Source organism: Rhinolophus sinicus, chromosome 2 (genome assembly GCF_057876585.1).
Source record: "Rhinolophus sinicus isolate RSI-liver-muscle chromosome 2, RSI-T2T, whole genome shotgun sequence".
NCBI lineage: Eukaryota > Metazoa > Chordata > Mammalia > Chiroptera > Rhinolophidae > Rhinolophus > Rhinolophus sinicus.
Genome location: NC_142502.1, coordinates 95,839,783 through 95,865,498, shown reverse-complemented (window position 1 = coordinate 95,865,498; position 25,716 = coordinate 95,839,783). Strand labels below are relative to the sequence as shown.

At 42.7% G+C, this 25,716-nt stretch overlaps 1 protein-coding gene across 6 annotated transcripts in view; it reads left to right on the top strand.

Annotated features, from left to right (window-relative positions):
* The window catches only part of BICRAL (BICRA like chromatin remodeling complex associated protein), a 94,721-nt gene that overhangs the window by 12,641 nt on the left and 56,364 nt on the right, over positions 1-25,716 (top strand). For 4 of the 6 annotated variants that reach the window (XM_074332946.2, XM_074332947.2, XM_088795719.1 and 1 more), the window contains exon 2: positions 9,656-9,923. The gene's annotated coding sequence lies outside the window, so the exon portion shown is untranslated. Of the gene's footprint in view, positions 1-3,097; positions 3,115-9,232; positions 9,924-25,716 lie in introns of those variants that run through there. The other 2 variants (XM_074332948.2, XM_088795718.1) reach the window with 2 other exon arrangements.

The following is a 25,716-nucleotide window of genomic DNA, read 5'->3' as shown; positions in this document are numbered from 1 at the left end:
ATCGCTATGCCATGATGTCACCAGGAGTGTGACTCTGCTCTCTCAGCTCTGCACCTGGAGACATTGGGTCCAGGGAAAAACGTGTCCGTGCCACCCCAGCTGACTGTCATCGGTTCAGTGGCCATTTGTTGAGTGTCTGCTACCTCAAACACAAGCCAGGTGTCCTGATACAGTAAATGCTCAATAAATGTCCGTTTACCTTCTCCATGCAAGATGCTGTAGCAGCCCTGGGGAGAGGGGAAGTATAAAATTGAACAAAGCATAGTCCTGTCTCCTTGAGGTTCATGATCCAGGGACAGACATGGCGACAACTAACTGTCAGTCAAGCCTATTACAGTGTGTGTTACAAAGAAAGGAGGAAATTCTGTGGAAGTACGAAGGACACAGGGGAGAGGGGCAGGCAGGGGAGATACCAGAGGACAAGCAATGCCAGGCAATGGGAAGAAAAGGAGCAGAGCTGGGAAGGCACCAATTAGTTATATTTGAGGACCTCGGAGTAACGCTGTGCGGCAAGAGTGGAGAGTAGTCAGAAGGGGCTGTTGGGTCGGTGGAAGATGGGGCTGGAGCCCCCAGTTATTCCAAAGGCACTGGGGACCCATCCAAGGGTTTCAAGCAGGAAACGGGGCATTGGATCTGTGTTTTAGGAAGAGAAGTTGAACTGAATGGATTGGAGCAGGGGAAGTGCTGTCAGAAGACTATTGCAATGGTTCGTTGGGTAAATGACAGGGCTTGACTGAGGGCAGGGGAAATGAAATGGAGGTTATTCGAGAATGATTTGTACTCGAAAGTCAATCTGTGAATTTGTAAATGGCATGAACCTACCCAAACACTGGGATGATTAGGTCCGCTGGCCAGAACACAACTTTTTAAATTGAAGTACATTAATAATCAAAGGATTAGTCGGTGAGAATGGAGTTAAGGCAAAAGGAGCTGGATGGTCTGCAAGGACCTTTTACTCAATCCTAGCAGTTTTTGCATAGCAGTAATAAGAAAGCTTAGTCTCTGGTGAGTTGTTATTCTTCTCTGGAGAGATACTTGGCCTGCCACAGCAGGGGGAACTGCTCCCTTGGCCAGCGCTGGAACAGAGCTAGCTGGCATATTAGTGTATTCGAGGATCTTTTGGTTGCGAGAAAGGGAACTCACTCATAGAAGAGCAAGTAAAATGGGGAATAATTAGAAGGAAGGGGAGCCTTCCAAACTGAGCACTAGAAAGGCAGCCAGGCCTCATGGGGCTCAGAATATCAGGTACTTTCTCCTCCCGTCCTCTCTCTTTACACCCAGTGAGCTCTTCTCCCTGGCACGCTGGCCTGTCTGTTCCCATCCATTTGCATGGTCCCGTTATAACTGCTCCAAAATGGTGGCCTTGACCCCTAGTCTATCCAGCCTTATAGTCTGCTCCCCACAGCTGACCCGTTTTCTCAAGTACTAATATAATAGCAGCAGGGAGAATCTGACAGGTCTAGGCTGGGTCTTTCTTTAATCTAGTCAGGCTGAAGGTATGATGTGACGGACTCTTCAAGAAAACAACATGGTAGTAAACAATGTATAACTAGTACATTGGTATTATTGTTCACCTCTTCTAGACTTCATGGATAGCTCAGTGTATTAGTTGTGTACTGCTGTATAACGAAGTACCCCAAAAGTTAGCAGCTTTAAAACAACAAATATCTATTACATTCTGTGAGTCAGGAACCCAGGAATAGTTTAGCTGGGTTTCTGCGTCAGGGTCTCTCATGAGGTAATCAAGCCTGTCCCCTGGGGCTGCAGTCATCTGAAGGCTGGGCTGGGGGATGATCTGATTCCAGGACAGGCAGAGAGCCTTGGTTCTTTACTATTGGCTGGAGACCTGTTTTTCACGTGCATCTCTCCATAGACTGAGTATCCTTAGGACATGGCAGCTGGCTTTCCCCAGAGTGAATGTTCCAGAGAAAGCACCTAAGACAGAAGCCACAGTCCTTTATAAGCTAACTTCAGAAGTGGCAGTCATTTCTGCCTTATTCCATTGGTCACACAGACCAACCCCGGTGCAGTGTTGGGGGGGGGGGGGCATACAAAGGTGAGAATCCAAGAGGTGAGGCCCATTGGGAGTCATCTTGCAGATTAGTTACCATGAGTCAACATTTATTTAGTGTCTACTATGTGCCAGGTGCCAGAAATTGAGAGCAATGTGACACAGGGTTTCTGTGCTTGAGCTCACTGTCTAGTGTGGGGAAGCCTAACAAAAACGCATACCCTAGGTGCCCTGAGCCCTCACCTCTGTCCACTCCTCTTTCACACGGCCACCACCTTTCCCCTCATGAAATTCAAATCTGATCATGGTATTCTCATGTTTAACTGTCTTCAATTGGGTCCCCTTGGCCTAGATGGTATTTTAATGTTTTTAAATCATTCTCACAGTAAGAAATACATTTTATATAGCAAACCAATATGTACATACATAGACACATTTATAACAGAAACAAATTTCACAAGAGTTTACACTCTCACTATCTGCCATGCAGTCTGAGGTTTTCTATTCTGGGCTATTTCATTTTTTTATGAAAGCTGGTCACAGTTGCATGAATTTCACAACCTAGTGCATTGTTATCTGCAGTGTGGAAAGCAGCCTCAAGAATCATCCAGACTCCCTGCCATGAGCTACAAAGCCCCTCACCACCTACCTGTCTGCAGTTCCCCCTCATTTTTATTTAATGACCCCCCACACACACCCATAAAGTTACTCTTTTGGATATCTCTCCTCTCTTTCCCCACACGATTTGGAGAACTCTTACCCATCCTTTAAAACCTAGCTTTAAAGTGTTTCCTCTTCCCCTCTCTCCTTGGACAAAAATGCCTGCTTCCGTCTGTGTCACACTCCGTGACTGTCTTGCCTCCACTTCCAGCCTGCCCTAGGGCCAGCTCCCCCAAGCCCACAGTGTATTTTCATTGAATCTCTCCAAGTACGTTAACGAGGACATTGAGCAAATTAGCATCCCACAAATGACGATGCTGCAAATGAGCGGTGTGCAGAGTTGGGGGTGTCGCTGGCAGGTTTCCTGTCAAGGGAGCCACGTGCTGCAGAAAAAGGCTCCCTCCCCCTGCGGGCCCGCTGTGTCGCCCGCGCATCCATCACAGGTACTATTCGCACCGGAACTTGCCGCCCCGGTTCATTACCGCGGTTCATTTTAGCTGCTGTGGCTTCTTTTCGGGTTTTTCCTACTTTTTTTCATTTGTGTTGATGGGGACAGCCTAGTGAGAAATGGAGCGTTAGGCAACGCAGATAGAAAGGCCTCTAGAGCTGTACCCGCCCTGCGGGAGGTGGTTTCCTTTCTGAAGTGGTACGGAAGGGGGGTTTTGAGGTTTTTGAATATTCGCTTCTAAGTAAGAGATTTGTTTGCCCACATTTGCTCTCTCTGGGCGAGCTAGCAACCCGACAGATATTTTCTGGTTGGTTTTTGCCTGTTGGTGGTTTTTATTTTTGAGGGGAAGAAGAATTGACACCTTGGTTTTGAATTGTACGGAAATACATGGGTGTTTCTAAAAATTGCTGTTAAGGGTTGAAGCTAGTGTGATTCCCAGGCCCAGCCTCTTGGGAGTAACTGATAGCCTTACGCTGTGGACCATAACCGGAAAAGAAAAGAAAAAAATTAGAACACAAGCAAAAGAGCACTTAAATGATTCCGTCTCCAGTATTCTCGTTTCTGCATTTGTCTATGGCTGTGTAACTGCCCCAAAATAGGCTGACTTGGTTGTGGCGTGTGCATATTTGAGGGAGGGAGGTGAAGACAGACCGTAAATAGGTAATTACTGTAGAGTGTGTAAGAGGTATGTATCACGTGACTAGAGAGGGGCGTCATTCACCTGACGCTGTATTTTTCAAATGAGGGTCGCCCCCATTAGTGGATCATGAAATCCATTTACAAGGCGGCCAACAGCATTTTGAAAAATGAGATAGAACAGAATGAAATATATCAGGTTGCATCCTCAATAGTAAGTTTAGATAGTGTTTTCCAAAACTGTTGTGTGTTATCTATTTATTGTATTGCCATGTGAAATCCATTTCTTGGGAGTGAGTGTCAGGCAACAGTTTGAAAGCCACTGTTGTAGAGGACGGGAGAAGGCTTCCCATGGGAAGTGGCATTTGAGCTGGGCCTTGGAGAATGGTGGATCTGCCCCGGAGAAAAAGGGCATTCCAGGCAGAGGGCAAAGGATATGCCCAAACCCGCAGGAGTTTTTTCCGAGGCGGGATGTCCTCCGTGATTGGACCTCAGGTACCAGGAGAAGAGCGGCGGCAGATGTGCTGGGGAGGCAGGTGGAGCTAATGAACCACATGAAAGTACTTATGTGGGGGCCTCAGCTCTCCCCAGAAATTCCATTTCTCTGGTGATGGGTTTGGCCTTGGGAATCCGTATTTCTAATAAGCTTCCCCGGCAGTGAGGTGCTGACGGAGGTGTGACACAACCAGCTCTAGGTTTTAAAAAGGTACTTTAGATAGAAGATCAGTTGGAGGGAAGTAAAATTAGGAGGCCAGCAAGAGAGGAGGACCTGAATTTAGGTGAAGGCCGTTGGTGGAGAAGAGGGGCTTGATTTGAGGGAGGTTTTGGAAGTGGTTTGCATGGTTTAAGGAGGATGAGAGAATGAGAAGGAAGCATAGACAATCCTAAACTGTCTAGGAGGTGGGTCTATGAACACAGACCAGAGAGATCAGAGTTAGAAGGGGAGACGACTACTAGAGTTTTGGTGTGTGCCCCTGGTGGGGCGGGAAGAACTCATGGAGTTTTCATTATGCCCCATGTGAACTGTACCTCAAGACTGCCCATTTCTCAACAACCTCCTGATTCTCTTAGACCTGACTCATGTTAACCTAACTCACAAGGGCCTGATAAATACACCCAACTGCTAGTTGACTGGTATGATTTACAGTGAGGGAGATGTATAAACCCTTTTGGGTATAAAAATAAAGAGTCCTGGTACTTTTGCTGAGGGTGTCACCGTTAACTAACTGTAAAGGTATCGGAGGACCTGGGAAATGGAACGAGTAAATAGAAGATTTAGGAAAGAATTGTATGGTCTGAGGGCTATTTCGTGCGGACTCTTAAAACGCCTGGTTAACTTTCCTGTGCTCAAATAAGAATGTGGCTCTTTAGTGATCAAAATACTTGTGGAGGTTATACTCCCTCAGTTGTTTTTCTTCAGTGTTGAAGGTATGTCTTCGTGCCTGCTTAGTACCTACATATTTCTTTGTCATCAACTTGTATTTACAAGTCATCTTTTAGGGGTGGTTCCTTCTTCAGATGTCTTACTCTTGGTAGTTTCATTTTCAGAAAGGACACTGACATTTATTGAGCAAGCCCCTGTACGTGGTACCCCTTAGAGGCTGACTTTCTCACCAAATTCTGAGGGTGCTTTATAATAGCAGCCGACAGCCTACAAGACCTCTCTTCTGCCGCTACAATCCACCATGCTCTGGGCATGGCGGAGTGGAAAGGAATGCTCTGTTTGGGAGCAGTTAGGAGTTCTGGCAGAGAACCACCGAGGCCTGGGAGCTGATGTGTGACGCCTCCCAGCCATGCCTTCCAGCGGCATGTGGTACCCTTCTAACCTGGTGGCTGTCCTCCCCCACACATACTCTGTGGGGAAACAGGCTGGATGTGTAAGACAGCAAGGCCGGTGGGAGTGCTGAATGCCTTTAAAAAAGAGCCAAAAACAGTTCTGCGTGTACTCCGTATCCTTGTACTAAAAGCCTGTAGGAGTTCAGATTTTTTTTTTTTTAAGTCTGTCAAGGAAAATAACCAGCTTGAAATATGTCATGACTAGAATAGCCTTAGTCTCTACAAAGATGATTTGAAGTGTTTATATTCATGTATCAAATAAAATAATAACGTAGGCAGAGTACTGAAAACATTTGTAATCGCTCCAGATAAATTTCTTGTTTACCATTGCTTTGAAAATGATTCCACATTACTTCTAATAATAGTATTAACCACAATAATAATGACAACTATTATTGAATATTTACTATATACCAGGCACTAACGCCAGGGTTTTGTGTACCTAATATTTCTCTCTCCCCCTATCAACCTGAGATACACCGATAGGTATTGTTAGTTTTATTTTACAGATGAGGAAACTGAGGTAAGCAAATTTTAAAAAGTAGCCTAAGCTCACACGGCTAAAAAGTGACAATGAGAAAGCTCTAACAGATACGGGGCAGTAGGGGACCTTAAACCATAAGGCTATATTGCCTGTGATCAATTGGGTAATGGTTTTATGTGGTTCAGGGAAGACTTACTGTACTCCTTTAATATATAGGTCTCTAGGTTGAGATACACTCATTTCTCGTATTCTTACACATTTCGTGGACAGGGCTGTTTTCCTTTTATCATGCAAGTATTGATTGTGAGCTATGTCCAAAGTACTCTGCTAGGCCCTTGGAGAATGGAAATCCCTTGAGGAGCTCCCTATCCAGGAGGGAACATGAGAGAGATATGTGAGGTTGAATTATATGAGATTGCCCCCTGGGGAGTTTCCACGGGAAGATTTTACATGGTTCAACCTGACACTCAACCAAAACAAGGCGCCACGCTAAACATTTTACATGCATTAGTTCCTGAATCCTTAAAATAACTCTCAGACACGAGTACTATAATTATCCCCATTTTATAGATGAGGAAGTTGAGGCACTGAGGGGTGAAGAGACTTGCCCATAGCCACATACCTCGTGTCTGAGAAAGGTGGAATTGGAGCCCAGGTCAGTCTGAATACAGAGCCAGTGCACTTAAGCCCTAGAATGTAAGTTCCTCTAAAGCTACATGTAAAGGTATGCACCTTATTTATACACATTGAGAATTCTTACATTTTCATTTCACAAACACTACATAGAGGGTTTACTAATTTATCTGGTGTATTTTGGTATTTCTGTGACCTGGACACATCTGGTCATGCAAATCACCACCTCAGCTCCAGCATTTGCATATTCCCCTCTGAGAATGGCCAATATTTGGAAGAATACAAAAAACCAGAAGCATTTTCACTTTTAATTGTTATGTGGACGTTGGGCCTGTTAATTGGAAGGCCCAAACACATGCTAGAACATTTCAACTATAATTACATCCTCTTTTTTTTTTTTCCTGTGTCCAGGTGCCCTTCTTTCTAGGTCACCTACACAGAGGGGAATCATAGGAATGACCATTTAATTGTACATAATTAAATTATAGGCAATACAGTTCAAGTTATTTGCATATAGTCAAGCCATTTTAAGAACCTTTCTCTTAAAAAGTTTCCTAATTTTACATTCAGATACCAAAATCCTGTCTCTATATAAAATAATTTAAATTTGACATACACAGGCATATCCCTTATTTAAAATGCTTTTTCATCATGTGGGGAAAATTAAGAAGTTGTTTTTGTTTTGTTATGGTAAATGATTTCAATTTTGGGGGTGCCTCGTAAATCTGAAATTCTCCTCACTGCTGTCCCAATATTTTGTAACTCTCCCAAATTTAAAATTACACAACTGACATTCTCCAAGTAGGTCTTTACTAAGCAGAGGGTCGTCCCCTCTGCCTATAACAGCACTGAATCCTGTTTATATTGAAACAGCAAGATCCTTTTCAGGCCTTGAAGAGAGGGTAAGTGTTAGAATCTATCTGACCTGAGTTTCTCCCACCAGTCCTTATTAGGCCGATGACCTCAGGCAAATTACTGAAATTGTTGGGAACCTCATCTGCAAAATCAATATAACTAAGCCTTATTGTACAGGTTTTCATGAAGGTTCATCCAATAACGTATATAAGTATCTAGCTGGCATTTAGTGGGGCTTCAATAGATGTCAGTGCCCCCTATATTTGGGTATTCTTTCAAAATGCTGCAGTAGCTATACTCTTTATGGGAATATGAATTCAGTTTTGTTTGGCGATCTTTTAAAGTCAGATTTGTGTTTCTTTGGGGTTTTGACCAACTTGGGAGAATAGCTTTCTGAAAACATTAATATTTCATTGGAGCTGTGGAGCAACAGTTGTAAAACTTGCTTGGTGGGTCCTAATTGCAATCATCCATGGACTCTTTTGAAATGTAATTCTTCAAAATAGGTATTATATAATTAAATTCCAACCAATCCAAAGGCACTTTAAAACATGTTTAAAAATTTCCCAAGCCAATTAGAAAACTGGTTGGTCCAACTGTCAGTGTAGAAAACTATGCTAATTTATGCAAAGACTACTGTTCCAGGAAGGCCTTGGCTGAATGTGAAGCACGAGTGAGAAAACACCTCCATGATACTATGTGATACAAAATCACTAAGTGTTTTTTTAAGGAATATCTAAATACAAAGCATGTATTGTGAAGGAACAGAGTGGCAGTTACTTGAACAAGATATGGTTTGTTTTGTTTACAAGATCTTCTATCTTGAATATGACAACATTTGTGCCTACCTTGAAATATTTATTTTGTGTGCAATATAGTACAGTTACAGTATCCTTCTATAAGCAAGTAAGGTGCACTGCCATTACCTTTAATGAAGCTAAGGGGATACAGAAACCAAATAATAATTTCATGTAAATAATTTAAATCCAGGGATCGTTTTACTTAGAATTTATCAAATATCTGGGGGACATGGTTTTGATCATTCTGTTTATCAGCAGAATCCCGTTGCTATAGGCGTTACAAATTAATTTAAAATAATTTTAGAACATTTCTGGGGCTTGCCTATGGATTTTTAAAATCTGAATCACATTCTTGTACAATTCATCTTTTACCTGTCCTTGTTTATTTAAACTAAAAGCCAACAACAAAACCCCCACTGTATTTTCTTGGGCATTTACGGGACAAATCAATGTAGTTAATCTAGATCACAAAGGCACCCTCTCCCAATCCACATTATCATAGTTAACGTTTACTTAAACACTCTGTGTGCTAGATGGTTTATGGAGATGTCTCCACAATGAGATTTGAGATTTAAAATGGGTGGTAATTACACTTAAAAGGTTGGGTAGCTCCCTTTTTAAAACGGAGGATTATGTAACGAAAGTTCCACAAATGTGGCGATAAAGGATATCTACATGTAAAGAGAAGGCAGTGGGAACTGGATGTGTTGAGAGTGACTTACTCAGTTCCTCACCTTCATCTTGGCCGCTAAAGTTGTTTTCTTTTGTTTTTTTTCTGTTTAATGTTGACATACAGGCTTCACAGATGAGGTTTCACACTATTTTGGAATGGAAAGAGGGTGTTGCAAAGGAAAGCTTAGTACATTTAAAAGTTAGAATGAATCAGTTATTTGCGAAATACTAACTAAATTAAAAGTGACGCTTTAGTTTTTCTTTTTAAAAAAAGCATATGCAAAAAGTATTTACTGGGGCTTGTTCTAATTAGAGTTCTAAACAAATATTTTTGTTTTTAACACCCTCCCCCGACTTCGAGCTAAAACTGGTTGTGTGTGTGTGTGTGTGTGTGTGTGTGTGTGTGTGTGTGTGTGCAGGGCGCCTGTGGAGAATAGCACGCATCTTGTAGTAGATCTTAATTTTTTTAAAAGCCAAATAAACCTGTTTCTTGAATAAGCCAATACATTTCTAAAGTTAAAAAGAACCCCAAAGGAAACAGGAATTAACAGCTTTGGAGCTTGATTTAAAAAAAAATTTTTTTTTTAAATTAAAATCCTAATCTCCACATTTTTTGTTAGGCGAGAACCGAAGTTTGGAGGTAGACGAGCAGGAGAGCGGTTTGCCCGGGCGCAGAGCATGAAGGCCGGGCGGGCGCGGGGAGCGGGCGCCCGCCGCCCGGCGCGGGGGTGAGCAAGAGAGAGAGCGGAGCGCGTGTGGCCGGCGCCGCTCGGCCGGGAGCTCCCGCGCCCGCGCCCCGCGCCCCGCGCCCGCCGCCGCCGCCGCCGCCGCCGCCCCTGGTGCGATGGCGCAGAAACCCCGTTGACAAGGCACTGCTTTTTCATGACGGTGAGTTTCCCTTTGAGTGTATTATAATTTTGTGATAAAAATTTCAAGGAGAAAAAAAAAACACACAACCTCCTTCCTCTGCCTTTTTCCTTCGGGGAGGGGACAAGCGAGAAAGGGGGGGCTGGAGATCTATCTCCAGACAGACAGAAAAGAAAGAGGAGCAAATTAAACACCGAGTTGCCAAAACCAGGATATTAGGTTTCAGCACAGAGAGCTATTGGCTAAGGCTGTGTTTTTTTTTTGGGGGGGGTGGGTTTGTGGGTGGGTGATGGTGGTGGTGGGTGGATGTTTAATGGACACAGAGAAAAGGGGAATCGAGTGTTTATACCTTTCCCAGCGCCGCCCGGGCCCGGGAAGACCAAGTTCACTGTCTCGGGCGGGGGCGCGGGCGGGCAGGGGGTGGCGGGGCCGGGCCGGGGGCGCCACGGCGGGGTGGGGGCCCCGGCGCCTTTTTTTTTTTTTCTTTTCCGCGGATGCAAATTTCTGGAGCGGGGAGAGGGAGAGCCTGGGAAGGGGGGTGGCGTGGCGGTTGGTGGTGGGGAGAGAGGGGAGGGAAGCCTTTTAATGACTCATTGATTGAGCCGATTTAAAATTAGTTGTGTGCGCGAGTGTGTGTTTTCCGCCCCCCGGAGCCGCCGGGAGCCGGGAAGGAGGGAGCGGGGCTTGGCGAGGGGAGGACGGCGCGGCGGGGCCGCGAGCAGGGGGCAGGGAGGGCCAGGAGTGACGGCAGGCGAGGAAGAAAAATCAGCTTTTCCAATCTCCTCCCCTCTGTTTCCCCCTCCCCCCCGATTCTTTTCTCTCTTGGAAGCTCTTGGGTGTGAATCGCATTTTCTTTCTTCTCGGCAAAATGGACCCCGCGTCTCGGGAGGGGGAGGGGTCAGGGTGGGGAAGGAGGCGGCGGCGGGGACCGGGTTTCTGTTTCATCCTGGTTCCCTCCTTCCCGCCGCTTCTGCGGGCGGCCGCGGCGAGGAGAGCGGGGTCGGGCCGCGGAGGGGAGCGCTCGGGGACGGCTGCCCGCCCGCCCCGGCCCGGTTCTCGGCGCGTGCCTGCCGGCGGGACTGCCCCTTCCTCGCCGCCTGACTCGGAAGCACCGCCGGGGAGCCGCGGCCGGGCCGGGACGAGTCCTCCCGGCGTGCGGAAGACCCGCCGCCCAGCCAGGCGTCGTCTCCTGCGGGGCCCGTGCGGCCGGCGGGGCCGAAGAGGAGACAGACTCGGGTGGCACTTATTTTGGCCGACAGTGCGCGGGCCCAATGCCGTTCGCGCCCCCCGAGCCGCCCCGAATGCGGGATCTTGCGGTGGGGGGGTGGGGAGCGGCTGGAAGGTGCTAAGATGGCGCTGGGCCTGGCTCGTCGCCAGGGCTGGTGGCGCAGTTGCTCCGCGGGCGCCATCTTCCCTGGCGGCGCGGGCGGCGCCCTTCGGGTGCCGCGCGGGCCCGGGCGCCGTGAGATCGAGGCCGGGGGGAGCCACGCTCTGGGTGCGGAAAGCTGCCCATGGGGCCGGGGCCGCACTGCCGAGCTCCGGGCCTGCGTAGCTTTGTCCTTCCCCAGACCCCCAGACCCAAAAGACCGCCGGCTCGGAGGGGACGGGGGCTGGGGCCCGCGGCATCTTGCTCCTTACCACTCAAGTGTGAAGAAAGGAGTGGGCTGGGGGTCGGGCCTTGCAGCCGATGGGTTCCCACCCTGAGCCTGCATCCCTGCGGCCAACGTTGGGGTGAGGGGTTCCCGTCTTCTCTCCTACGGCCTGAAACCCGACGGCTTTGTTTCCCTGGTCTGGCCGCGGGCAGGGCATTGAGGCTTTTCCTTCATCCTCTTCCAATGAATTTTGCGAGTAGAGTCAAAGCAGGTTACAAAATTGCAGAAAAGTCCAGGACAGTGTGTGCCTGCCTTCCAATAACTTGGTTCTCTTTAAGTATCCAACGTTAGGTTTGTTTTACTTGGTTATATTTTGAAACAACCCTGGAGAGACATTTATCTAGTCAAATTGTGGAAAGGTAATGGGTTCCAGTGATTTGAAACTTCCTGTTGGTTTTCATACTACTTTTCCAATGGTAGTATGTTGAAAGTTTCTTAGAACTCTGATCTGAAAAATTAAACTCGCTTTGAAACACTCACTTTGAAAGACTTTTCCCTTTCTCTTTCTAAAAAAGAAAAACTGCTCTGTTTTGGGTCTTTCTCAGTATAAGGCTTCTCAGTTCCTCAACTCACTAGTTAGTGTCTCCTAACAAAAACTCATAGACAAAGACAATAGTTTAGTGGTTACCAGAGGGAAAGAGGGGAAGGGGAAGTTAGGAGAGGTTAACGGAGGTCAAATATATGGTGATGGAAGGAGATTTGACTTGGGGTGGTCAACACAGTGCTATATACAGATGATGTAGTATAGAATTGTACATCCCAATAAAGTTTTAAAAAGCAGAGAGCAAATGAATATTAGTCACTTCTTTTGCTGAGGGCCCATCCTGGGGTGAGTGGCTGTTGTCACACCAAAGCTGGACAGGTACACCAAAGGTGTCTGCTAGCAGTCATCAAGGTATGTGGTTTGAATCGAGGACATGGGGTAACTCATTAGGTAATCAGTCACACTTTATTAGGGCAACAATGAAATTAATATGTAAATTTTTTAAGTCAAAATAATAGTTTTATCCACAGGCATGGCATATCTTAAAGACCAGAAAATAAACATCTCTAAGTAGAACAACCCTGCTTCCTGAGGTGAACTAGCTTTCAGTGGTATTGAATGGAAATTTTAATCTTACAAAAAGTGGGCGTTTCCTACCAAAGTATTGTTCTAAAATATTGTCATTTCCTCTGTACTGAAGACAAGATTAAAGGGCAAGCAGGGAGTTGGCAGTAATGCTTTTCAAGTTGTATTCTAATCACTATTTTTAAATAATCAACTTGATCGGTATGTAAGTTACATATAATAAAGTTTATTCATTTCTAGTGTTAAAGGTTTCCTTCAAAGCATCTGTATAAGTATCTGTCCTGTAGTAGTTCCATATTAAGAAGTTTGGGTTTTAACTTTGTCACTGAAAAGATTATTGGGAGAACGAAAAAAATCTAAAGCTCTGATCTCTGAGTCCACAGAAATGGAAAATAGTTAATTTCTAGTAGTGAATAAAAGTAACAGTGGCACCAGTAAGTGTGCCCTTGTGTTTAAAACACACATACACACACAATAGTGGATGTTTTAGACCCTTAAATTAGACCTACCATATATTGAACACTGCTGTATGCCAAGAACTGTGTTTGGTTCTTTATTTAATTCCTATTTGTATTGGTCCTGCAATAATTGATTTTATTATCTCTTTACCAGGGAAGGAACTAATGTTAACAGATAGATGAACTGTTCAAAGTCTTGCAGTTTTAAGTGGTAGAATTGATGTTGGATCCCAAAAGCCATGTTCTCGGCTCTGCACCTATGATTTCTAAATTGGAGCCTTAGAATCTGCTGGGAAGAGGTTTTTAAATAGCTATTTGCAACATCACCTCTCCATTACTTGTGAGGGCCCCTAGGATGTTTTCAAAATGTCTAATGTGTTAGGCGATCTCAGTTTTAAGCTGACTTTCAATGTCTTGATGCCCCTGAATCCCTCCCATTTTGAAATTCTGGCTGACCCAGGACCCTCTAAACCTGAATATGTAGGAGTCAGTGTTATTCCAAAGATTACCAGGTGATTCCAATGTGACACAGACACGTATTCGGAGTATTACTATACAGCACTGTGCCCTGGGATACTGGTTCTCTTTTGAATGGGAACGCCAGACTTGCTCCATGTCATTCTGAGTTTCAGCACTTCGTTGCTCACGTCATTCTTTTTTATTTTTCTCCCGTGGCCTGTCATGTATCAAAATGTTGGAACTACTTTCTTACAGAAAGAAGGCTTAGGTATCCTAAGACTTTATAATCTCAGTACATTTTTAAAAGTATATCCTCTCATTCTCCTGAGAAGTGAAATAATATACAGACTTCTAGATCTAGTCAGGACATCTAGTTTAGTCAAGACAGCTGTGCAACAAACACGGAATTGAAGCCAGGATTGATCAAGAAATTAGGAATAGGGTAGAAAAGATCCTGAAATAAAAGCCTAGAGATAAATCCTTGGAAGAAAGGGTTCTTTTCTGAATTTTGAATTATATCTTTTGGGTTTTAGGAAGTAGCATGGGGAAGTTATTCTAAACATGAGACCTGATAAGAGAGTTTGCGTAAAGACATGGACGGTCGGAAAGAAACATTCAGAGCAGCTGGTGAATAGCCTACCTGACCAAACTGAGAACCAAGTTAATGAGGGATCATTCAGTTCTCTGGAGCAAAGACCACATACTTGATTTATTTTGTGCCTTCTTTCCTTTATTCTCAAATCCCTGTGGTATTTAGTAATTGCTAGGGAGGATGGTTGAAAACTGCTTGTTGATGCACGTGTCAAATTGGATTATCTGCATATGTCCACATTTCTCTTCCACTTTGAAAGTTTTTATAAGGACTGACTTGAATACCTGTGTGTAGTCCATGTGCGGTCTGGACCAGTGGGCGGGTAAGAGTTCTAGTCTGCCTGCCTGTGCTTTTTCTCCCCTTGTATTTGATGGCAAATGCCAAAGTAACTATATTTTTTGACTGAAATCCAATAGAGCTTGAAAGGAAGGGAAATCTAAAATAAACCTGCTTAGAGGGAAAGAGTAGCTTCTTTATTTTGAAAGTAGTCTTTAGTGGAATTCACATCAGACAAGATCTCTGCCCTCATGGAATTTACAGTATAGTGGGGAAACAGGAAATAAGTAAACAAATAATCAAGATAATTACAGATTAAGAAAAATTATTAGACGTGAATAAGCTGGTGGATCTGAAAGAGTGTATTGTGGGAAATGGTGGTTTTGCTAGCCAGAGTCAAGGAGCATCCTTTGGAAGAGGTGACATTTGAGCTGAGACTTGAAACATGCACTTGTGAAAAACTGGGGAGATATCTCTGGCCTGGGAACAAGTGCAAAGACCTGAAAGGCTCTGAGGGGCATGAATGTTAGAACAGAAAAGCAAGAGAAAAATGGAATGGGGTGGAGTTGGAGAGATCCCACAGGTTGGGGGATTTTATTTTAATGAAAATGAGAAGCTTTGGAAGGGCTTTAATTAGGGCAGTGATATGTGTTTGTTTTTAAAGATCACTAGCTGCTGCTGTGTGAAGCAAGAGAAGCAGCAGAGAGGGCAGTCAGGAGGCTATTGCAATAGCTCAAGGTTGATGGTATCTTAGGCAAATACAGTGGCAGTGGAGATGGAGCAGCGTGGATAGATGGTGGGTTTCAGATAGATTTTGGAGGTGGAATCAGGAGTATTTGCTTAATGGGGTGGCTGTGGGGGGAAGGAGGAGCCAAGGATGCCTGCAGGCTTCTGGCCTAAGCCTTGATGGCTGATGGTGCCCTTTACTCGTTGGAGAAGACTGGGAGGAACAGGTGGGGTAGGGCGGGTAAGGAGTTCTGTATGGAACCTGTTATGTTTTCGAAATACGTGCGAGACATCCAAGTGGAAAGTCAAATAGGCATGTAAATATTCAAGTTGAGCAGAGAGGAGTGGATGTGAATTTGGGGAGTCACTAGCCTACAGATGGTGTGGCCGTGGGGCTGGTTGGGATTATTTGTGGTCATAGAGGCCTGAAGATCCAGCCCTAAAACACTTGCAGTGGCTCAAGGAGACGGACAAGGTTCGGCTATTAAAATGGGAGCGAGAATGATCCTTTTCAAGGAAGGGGATGTTCCTTCTGCCAAGTGCTGCTGAGCAGTTAAACAGTGAGGATAGAGAAGTGTCCGTTTGGATTTGGCGACATGGAGGTGACTGTTGTGACAAGTAGTTTCAGTGACAGACGGGGATGGAAGCCTTATTAAAATGCATCACGGGAATGAGAAATGAAGTGAATGTAGACCGCCTGTGAGGGAAGTTTTGTTTTAAAGTGAGGATAGAACCAGCACAGTGATTGGAGAGAGAGTTGGGATCAAAGGAGAGCCTTAAAAAATATATATGGGAAGTAGAAGAGCATTTCCAAATAGGCTAATAAGAATAGCTAATAAAGACGGGGGGACTAATGCAGAAGAGAGGTACGTAGACTACCAAAAGAGCAGAAGTCTTGAGAAGAGGAGAAGGAATTCAGAACACAAGAAGAGGGTTTGCTTTTGGTGGGAGCAGAAAGGCTTGCAGTAGCAGGAGAAAAGCAGAGAATATGGGCACATGTGCAAGGAGGTTTATGAATTGGAGGGAGAATGTGGGGGCTCTATGTTCTGATGGTTTCTGTTTTCTCAGTGAGGTCTGAGGCAAGGCCGGCATCTTAAAATAAAGGAAAAAGGGTGTGGATGGTTTGAGCTGAGAATGTCACCTCACTTTTGACGGCAAGACAGTGCACTCACTGGGAACTGAGGTAGTAGGATTGCTGTGTGTTATTGAATGCCTGGCTGTCGCCTGGAGTCTGCATTTAAGGTGATGCCAATGGACCAGGTTAGGTGAGTGGTGTTCTGCCAGCCACGTTCAGCGTTAACAAAGGAAGCATAGAGCAGGCAGGTGATCAGTTGAGCCAAGACTGGAGTTTTGCCTCCCAGGTATGACAGACGGACGAAGAGGCGCTCAAGAATGGAGGGTGGTGGCAATGGCAGTGGTGAACCTTGGAAGGTTAGCTGGGTGGGAAAGCTAGAGAACTGATGGGGGTGGGGCCATGAATTTAATCATGAAAATCATCCTAGGTTAAAAATGAGTTCATGGGCACAGAATTTCACTTTGGGATGATGAAAAGGCTCTGGAGCCAGATCGTGGTGACAGTTGCACAACAATGTGAATGTACTTTAATCCCACAGAACTGTACGCTTAAAAATGGTAAATCTGATACATATGTTTTTACCACAATAAAAAAAAAAGAGCCTGGAAACATTATGGCAGGTACAGATGTTATTTGTATACTGCCTTGGACTATTTGCAAAGTACTGTATTTTCTATGGAAGAACAGTAGCTTTAGAAATCAAGTCTCAAATTATTGAGAGAGAATATTCTCTCTTATGGTCCCAAACTTGAGTGTGTACAACAGTCACCTATAGATAGATTCTGGTATGGGAACCTTATGTTGTTGGTTTCTCTGTTCACTGGTTTATTTTAAGCCTTCAGCGTTGCATTTAAAACAAGCTGGGTACTCAGTAAACATTGGCTGACTACTTCAAGAACCCAGGTCAAGTAGACTAATGGGAACCAAAGAGAAACAGGTTTCAGAGAGAGGTGGAGATCAGTAATGCCTTATAGGGATATGTGAGAAAAAGAATAAGAAAGACCATTGGCCGTGTCTGTTGTTAGCAGCTGACATTTTGATCTCTGCAGGTGATGAGAAAAATCAGATTACAGGTGGAGAGGGAGAGAAATAAGTACTGGAAAATTTTGTTTTTTTAAGACTTTTTTTTTTTAATTATTGGGGGACACTGTATTTCTCCAGGGCCCATCAGCTCCAAGTCGTTGTCCTTCAATTTAGTTGTGGAGGGCGCAGCTCAGCTCCAAGTCCAATCATCGTTTTCAATCTAGTTGCATGGGGTGCAGCCCAGCATCCCATGCGGGAATTGAACCGGCAACCCTGTTGTTCAGAGCTCGTGCTCTAACCAACTGAGCCATCCAGCCGCCCCAAAATCATTTTTAAAGATTCAAACAATAGCAAGCAGAAGTGTGTCACACACTTAACCTCCCTTCTTTATTCTTTCCTCTGAATCTGCTGTCATTCACCTTTTCCTGAGGTTCCTCTATTTCCCAAATTGTCTACCGAAAAAGTAACAGTAAAGTGAAATTAGAGAAAAGGAGAGTAGGGTGGATGATAGGATTCAAAATCTATGCCTACGGTCTTCACTGAGAAGATAGCAAGGTCATTTGTCAGGGGCAGAGGAATAAGGCTTTGAGTTTAAGGAAAGAGGAGTAAATTTGTGGAATGTATCAGATGTGGGGAAGGAAATGGATGAAAGAAATGGTACTTAGCTGTGGCGAGGCAACACCAGATCCATCTGCATAGTAAGGTTCTCTCAGGATGAATAACGCTCTATAGCAGAAGTGGAAAATACAGTGGTGAGGGGGCTGGTAGAAAGGGGGGTAGTTAGAGTGCTGAGAAGTGGGAGAGCTGATAGAAAAAGAAGGGTGGGGTGTGGACTTGAAAAGAAAGCCCTAAACTGGAAACCTTGCAAGTGGTCCCTGGCTGAATGGAGGTGGAGCCCAGGATGTGGCTGCTGGGGCTGGCGCAGCGCAAGAGAGCTCGGGCGCTGTCAGCGTATGTTGTGTGGGAAGGTGAAAGAAAGAGGTCTTGGGGAGAAGCAGCTGGGGGCTTTGATCTATTTTTTTTCCTTACCTCATATGTGCTTCCATTCAGAAAAAGATCCTGAGATCTCATTGTACAGATCTTCTTCATCCTAGGTTCCTTTTAATCGCAATCCACTTTAATTTATATAGTTGTGATTCATTTAAATGATAAATTTCTCTTAAATAAAGTTGTAAAATTGAACATTTTCTGTTTTTGTGGGTTCTTTGGCTCTCTTGCAAACACGTGAGACACTTCTATTACCTGAGATAAAAACACCCTGAATGTGAGGGAATGAGGCATGAAAGGTATTGCCTTTCTAGAAAAGCTTATTTCAGTTCGACCAAAATCCAGGATGCTTCATGGTGTTATCGGGATCGGGAATTAAACTTTGTATTCTCTCCTGTAATTGAAACATTTTCACAAGGAGGAAAATAGGGGGGGGGGAAATTTGTTAAACCTTAGCATTATTTTAAGCCCTGGTAGGTTTAATATTAATAAATTTTCACAACCTTGTAGGTAGGGTTTGTCTCCATTTTCTAGATAATGAAACTGAGGTGTAGAAAGGATAAATAACTTGCCCAAGGTTAACACATTACTAAGATGCAGAGCTTAGCTTTGAATATGTACTGCAGCTCATTGTGCAGCATACATTTTGCCACTGGTATAAATTTAATCGACATATGACTGCCTACTAGTTAAACATTTTGAGGCCTAAAAATTGGATGACCTTTGTTTCAGTAGGAGGAATAGGGAAAAGTAGTGTTTTAATGGATGAATAAAAACTGGGACCAAAAACCCAGAATCACTTATGTTGATAGTTAAAATGTAGGTCCAAGTCCCTTCTGCAGATAATTCCGTTTTTATTTGCATAGTACGGTGAGCCAAACATGGGGACCATTTTAATTCTATATTTGGTAGCGATAAGGGATTACGAATCATATCTTTTACTTTAAAAAAGTCCTAAGTGGAAAAGAACACTTAGGACCTTAATTAAAACTGATATTGTATAGCTCGTGTTGTTCCCTTGAGTGAAATATTGTCAGTGGAAGCACAATAATTACAGTGCAGATTTGGGGGAAGTATTTTAAAGGTTGACTATAAGGCCTGTTTGCTCAGTTGTGACCAATAAGGTAACATGACAACGTGAATCTTTTTATTTTTATTTTTACTCTACAAGAAAGCTTAGCCCTGGAAGGCAACATTAGTAAAAGATCTTGAAACATTCTCACTGTCAATTCTTGAGTTCACCGGGCTGACCTACTACAGCTCTTGAGTGTTATATGTTGCTCACTGAACAGTTTGAAGTAGTTCTTCATGCAAGGCTGCGAGAACGAACTTGAATTTCCTCCTGGCCCAATAAGAACCAACCCTCTCACTGCTCATTAGTGGGAAGCCTCATTTAGGGAGATGAAGAATTTCAAAATTTTGTGGTAAGTATAATGTGGGAGAGAATTTCCAAATTTGTTGTGGAGACGGTAAATATTTTAAACGTTACTAGGGAGTATTGAGACTGCTATTGTATGTATTAAAATCAGCCGTCTTTAAAAGTTGCTTGCAGTATGTTTCGTATATGGCTCCTTTTATTGTAATTTTTTTTAAAAAGATAAATCAGTGTATCTGGTTTCTTGGTAAAGTTTTTATTTTAGAGTTGGTATTCAGCACTCCCTAGACTGTGTTTCAGTGTTAGGGTCAGCCCCACCAGTGAATTTTTAGCAATAATTTTTGAAACCCTAAGCATTTCCCCTGAATTTAAAAAAAAAAAAAAAAAAAGCTATAGTTATTGAATAAGCTTAGTTTTAGTGCAATATACATGAAAGTTTTCAAAATAAAATAGTTTATAATGTATTCTTTTCAGAAAGCATGCCTCAAATAGTAGAAGTGGAGAAACCTGGATGCTATTTTGAGATTAAATTTAAAATCTTTGTGTTTGGCAAACAAAGGTATTACATACAAATTTGGAATTAATGTCAAAATTTTCTAGAGCAAATTTTTGGTTTCTTAATTGGACTTAACCTGGGAGATAGAATAGTAGATTTTTTTTTTTTTAATATGGAGAAATGTTTTCAAATTTAGAAGTAACTCTTGCCATAGAGAGAGACTGTTTTACACACACACACACACACACACCCCAGATTTTTTTCTCCTGATTACTGAGAGTAAAAGTTATTTTTGATTGTGTGGTTTTGATTTGGAAGTATTTCTTCTAGGATTTAGAATAAATGAATGCTGCTATATTTAGATTTCTTTTAACTCTGATATTTCCTAGAAGTGCAAAGAAATATATTCAGAAATAGGTCGGTTTACTTTTACTTCCCATTTGTATTCTGACTCTCCTGATCTGTGAGAATCTTAGGACGGGGGAGATTCATAAAAAAGTCCACCCCACTTTCTCTAGGTGTGATCACACTTAAAAGATGAAGATTTACAACTGGATGTGTTTGGAGCTGCTTCTATTTATAGGCCTCAAGCTGGCTTTTCTTTTTCGAAGTTTTAAAACTATTTTACTTGTTTCTTTGTATTAGTCTGACTTTATATGTCACATGACATATACTTAGAATTATTTTTTTGCTATGGCGTATATTATGTAGGTAAAACAACCTGAAAGTAAATGTCCAAAGAGGATGATACAAAGAGAAATGAAATTTGGGTAACTATGTTGTTTGAAAAAGGGGTGGGAGGGACCCTAACTTACTTAGAAATGTAAAATGGACATTGTGCCACAGAAAATACCTAATGCATACCAGAGAAAATTGGCTTATTTTTTTTATATGATACTATCTTAAAGAGATATATATATATATATATATATATATATATATATATATATATATATATATATATATATATATATCTCTTTAAGATTTTATTGGGGAAGGGGAACAGGACTTTATTGTGGAACAGTGTGTACTTCCACAACTTTTTCCAAGTCAAGTTATTGTCCTTTCAGTCTTAGTTGTGGAGGGTGCAGCTCAGCTCCAGGTCCAGTTGCCATTGCTAGTTGCAGGGGGCGCAGCCCACCATCCCTTGTGGGACTCAAGGAGTTGAACCGGCAACTTTGTGGTTGAGAGCCCACTGGCCCATGTGAGAATCGAACCGGCAGCCTTCGGAGTTAGGAGCATGGAGCTCTAACCGCCTGAGCCACCGGGCCGGCCTTTATATGATATTTTATATGATATTTTTATAACATATTACCATACATTCTTTTTACATTTGCACTGTCATGTTTTAAGGTTAAATTAGACATAGAATCAATTAAGGAATTAGCTGAACTCGTGCAGGGGTATGTTACAGGTCTTCCTCTCCAGTACTCACAGAGAATTGTGCACGTGCTACAGTCAGGTGACTGAAAAGATCTTCATCTAATGTTAGAAAGTTGTCTAAACTGTTTTTCAAAAATACACACGTGGGATATGCAGTACAAAATGAATTCAGAAAGATATGCTAAAGTCTTCATGTAAACGAATACTTTAGTTCTGTAAATACATGTATAATATCAATTTAGATAAATTGTTTTATAGAACACATTTTCTGTATTATAGTTAGATGCTCCACAGCTAGAACTTTCTGCTATCATAGATCAAAAAATGTGACATAAAACCTATTTGACACTAGCTTTTTATTTTTGTCACATATTACACAAATTCCCAACTCATAATTATTATTTAAAATATGTTCTGTATTTCACATCACCTTACTATCAAAATGTTACCTTGAACTTGACTCTCAAGAATGTCTTTAGGATATAAGATGCTATGAAAGTCACAAAGCACATATTTTCAGAGCATGATATAGATTTGGTATAATGTATATGCATTATATATACCTATGCACCTTTAAAATATTTTCCATCCTTTTAAGATTAATTTAAATCTAAATATTCTAATTTTTCTTATACTCCTTTCCAGAACATTTCTTTTCTAAAGGGACTGTCACTTTGAAAAATTATTACTATAGTTATCTCCGCTGAAAGAAAAACCCATTGCACTGATATTTCATCATCAAATATTTATTAAGTGCTCATTTTGTACATGGCACTTGAGGATACAGGAACACATAATAGCTCGATGGATAATACGTGACACAGAAAAATACACGGCAGTACATGGTCAGTGCCAAATGAGTGGTACAAGTGAGAGCAAAGAAGAGAGAGCCTTTGATGGAGGTGTGTGAGAGCGTCCATCCATCATTCGTTCAGCAAATAGTGTTGAGCACCTAATGTGTGCTGGGTGCCATTCTAGGCTCCAGGATGCCTCAGTGGACAAACCAAAGCCCAGTTCTCACAGTAAACCTAGGTGAACTTTGAAGTAAGTTATAGGGGGAAGTAAAGCAAAATAATGTAGCGTGCTGGGGGGTGGGAAGGTGGTCGTGGTTAGGTCATGATCATGAGAGCGGAGACTTAAAGAAAGTATGGGGTGAGCCTGAGGATACCTGAAGGAGCAGCGTTCCAGGCAGAGAGCCAGGGCAAAAGGCCTGAGACATGAGCATGCCTGGTGAGGTCAGCGCCTGGCAGGCAAGTCAGCGAGGGCTAGAATCAAAGAGGTCAAGAGAGGTGGGGGAGGTAGGGGGCAGCTGTGTAGGGCATTCCGGGGATTCACATAGGAAAGGGTTCGGAGCATGGAAAAGGATTTTGGTTTTTACCGGGTGGGAAATGAGGATTCACTGGAAGGTTTTTGTTGGTTTGTTTGTTTTTTGTTTGTAATTTTTATTGGGGAACAGTGTGTTTTTCCAGGACCTATCAGCTCCATGTCAAGTCATTGTTTTCAATCTAGTTGTGGGGGGGGGGTGCAGCTCACTGGCCCATGTGGGGATCAAACCGGTGACCTGGGTGTTACGAGCATCGCGCTCTAACCACGGAGCAAACCGGCCACCCTGGAAGGTTTTGATTTATGTTTTAAAGGGATTGCTCAGGAGGTTGGGTTGTGAATAGACTGTAGGGAGTAAAAGAGCGAGTGCAGAGACCAGATGGGAGGTGATGATAGCTTGGCCTAAGGAGATGGCAGTGGAGGTCATGCGCGAGTTGAGATTTGCCCTTTAGATGGGGTTCGTAAGGATTAGGTGAGATCGTGCATATGACACATGAACACGGCGCTTGACCTATGTGGGTCTTAGTTATCACTGCTTTTAAAAATTACTGTTATAAAAAAGTAATATTAAAGCAGTGTTTAATTAGATTAGTCTGCTATTAGTGAATGAATGAATGGCCCCTTCAGAAAATGAAATAGACTTTTTGCCTAAAGTGAACTATTCCTGTCAGCAGTATTTCCTTCTGACTGGCCATTACCACTTGAAATTGCTGTTAGTTGTCCAGTCGTATACATTTATCAGAGCAGCAGGGAATGTAACACAGAGTTTTTCCCCAACAACACTTAGAGATCAAATCAAACAGGCTCCCCTCTTGACAGTCCCAGTTTAGTACACAAAAGGCTCTGAGAAGTTTAGCGGTAGAAACCTGATGTCACTTTAAAACCCAGTTTCCAAAAAGTAATGTCCTGCTAAACACTGCTCAGTAGAACACAGGTTAGAAAATGCTGGGAAAAGGAAGAATAGAGTATATGGTCTTTGATTTCATTTAAATATAAAAATATATCTTAACAAATAAAAATAATACTCAAGAAAAATACTCAAAATGTTCCAAAGTAGTATTAGTCTCCTCAGGCCGCCATAACAAAATACCATAGACTGGGTGGCTTAAACAACAGAAATTTATTTTCTCACAGTTCTGGAGAATTTTCACCCAGATCTGGGTGCTAGCTAACTCGACTGCTAGGACGGCGCTCTTTCTGCTTTGCCCACAGCAGCCTTCTCTCTGTGTCCTCACATGAGCTCTGGTGTCTCTTTCTCTACTTTTAAGAGCACCAGCCTTATTGGATTAGGGCCGCACCTTTGTAACATTTAACCTTAATTACCTCCTAAAGACCCTGTCTCCAAATTCAGTCACAGAAGAATTTGGAGGGACACAGCAGTCACCTGTAGGCAGTGGAATCATAAGTTGTCTTCATTTGCTTCTCTACACATCTATACTTTCCAAGCTTCCTGTATTTGAGGGTGTTGGGTGAAAAACACTTCTCGATTCCACTTCTATGAGGTACCAAGAATAGTCAAACTCATAGCAACAGAAAGTAGAATGGTGGTTGCCCAGGGTTAGGGGAAGGGAAAAGGGGGAGTTATTGTTTAATACCGGTAGGTATAGAGTTCCAGTTTTGCAAGATGAAAAGACTTCTGGAGCTGGATGGTGGTGATGGTTACACAACAATGTGAATTATTATTTTTTTAATTTATTGGGGTGACAATTGTTAGTAAAATTACATAGATTTCAGGTGTACAATTCTGTATTACATCATCTATAAATCCCATTGTGTGTTCACCACCCAGAGTCAGTTCTCCTTCCATCACCGTATATTTGATCCCCCTTACCCTCATCTCCCACCCCCCACACCTCTTACCCTCTGGTAACCACTAAACTATTGTCTGTGTCTATGAGTTTTTGTTTCTCATTTGTTTGTCTTGTTCTTTTGTTGTTTTTGGTTTATATACCACATATCAGTGAAATCATATGGTTCTCTGCTTTTTCTGTCTGACTTATTTCACTTAGCCTTATACTCTCAAGATCCATCCATGTTGTCACAAATGTTCCTATATCATCTTTTCTTACCGCCAAATAGTATTCCAACAATGTGAATTATTTAATGCCACTGAAACATGCCCTTATTAAATGGTTTAAGATGGTGAATTTTATGTTGTGTTTTTTTTATATTCCCACACACACAAATTCCCAGCACCCCCCATCCAAAAAAAAAAAAAAATTCCTAAAAAATACACAGCTTTTAGAATTAAACTGGGTTTAAATACCAGCTCTGTATTGATCTAATGGTTCTCAAACTTGAGCATGCGTCAGAATTAACCTACATAGCTTGTGTAACACCCCCTGAGTGCCTGATCCAGGAGCTGTAGAATAGGCCTGAGAATTTGCACTTGGAACAAGCTCCCAGGGGATTGAGAACCACTGGCCTAGAGCAAGTCTTGGTTTCCTTGTTTATAAAAATGGGTGTGCGAGCCAGTTGTGAGGCTTGTGGGAGAGTATTTCTGATCCAGAAGCTCTTAGCATCAGCTTTAGTTTCCTTTTAGCAAATAGTTTGCTTGCTTTTATTTTCAAATAATTTACTTTTGGATTTTACCCCCCATGTAATTATGGTCATTTTAAACAAACATGAAGAAACAACTTATTTTTAAAAACATATATTAAAGTCTTTAAATATGTAAGAGACATGTAACGTTAGCTTTGTTTCTTAGACGATTAGGATTATTTCAGTCCAGTGGCTAGACGAGGGTTATCTTTGGAACTGATTTTTAGTATTCAACTTTTTTCCTTTTCCAAACTAAATCTGTGTGTGTGGGGTGAAGGGGTATATTCTGGTGAAAATAAGAGTTATGGTAACTCCCTTTCTTCTACCTCTCTTCCATAAAAAAATCCTACACACAGAACATCTGGGAAATCGTATTGAA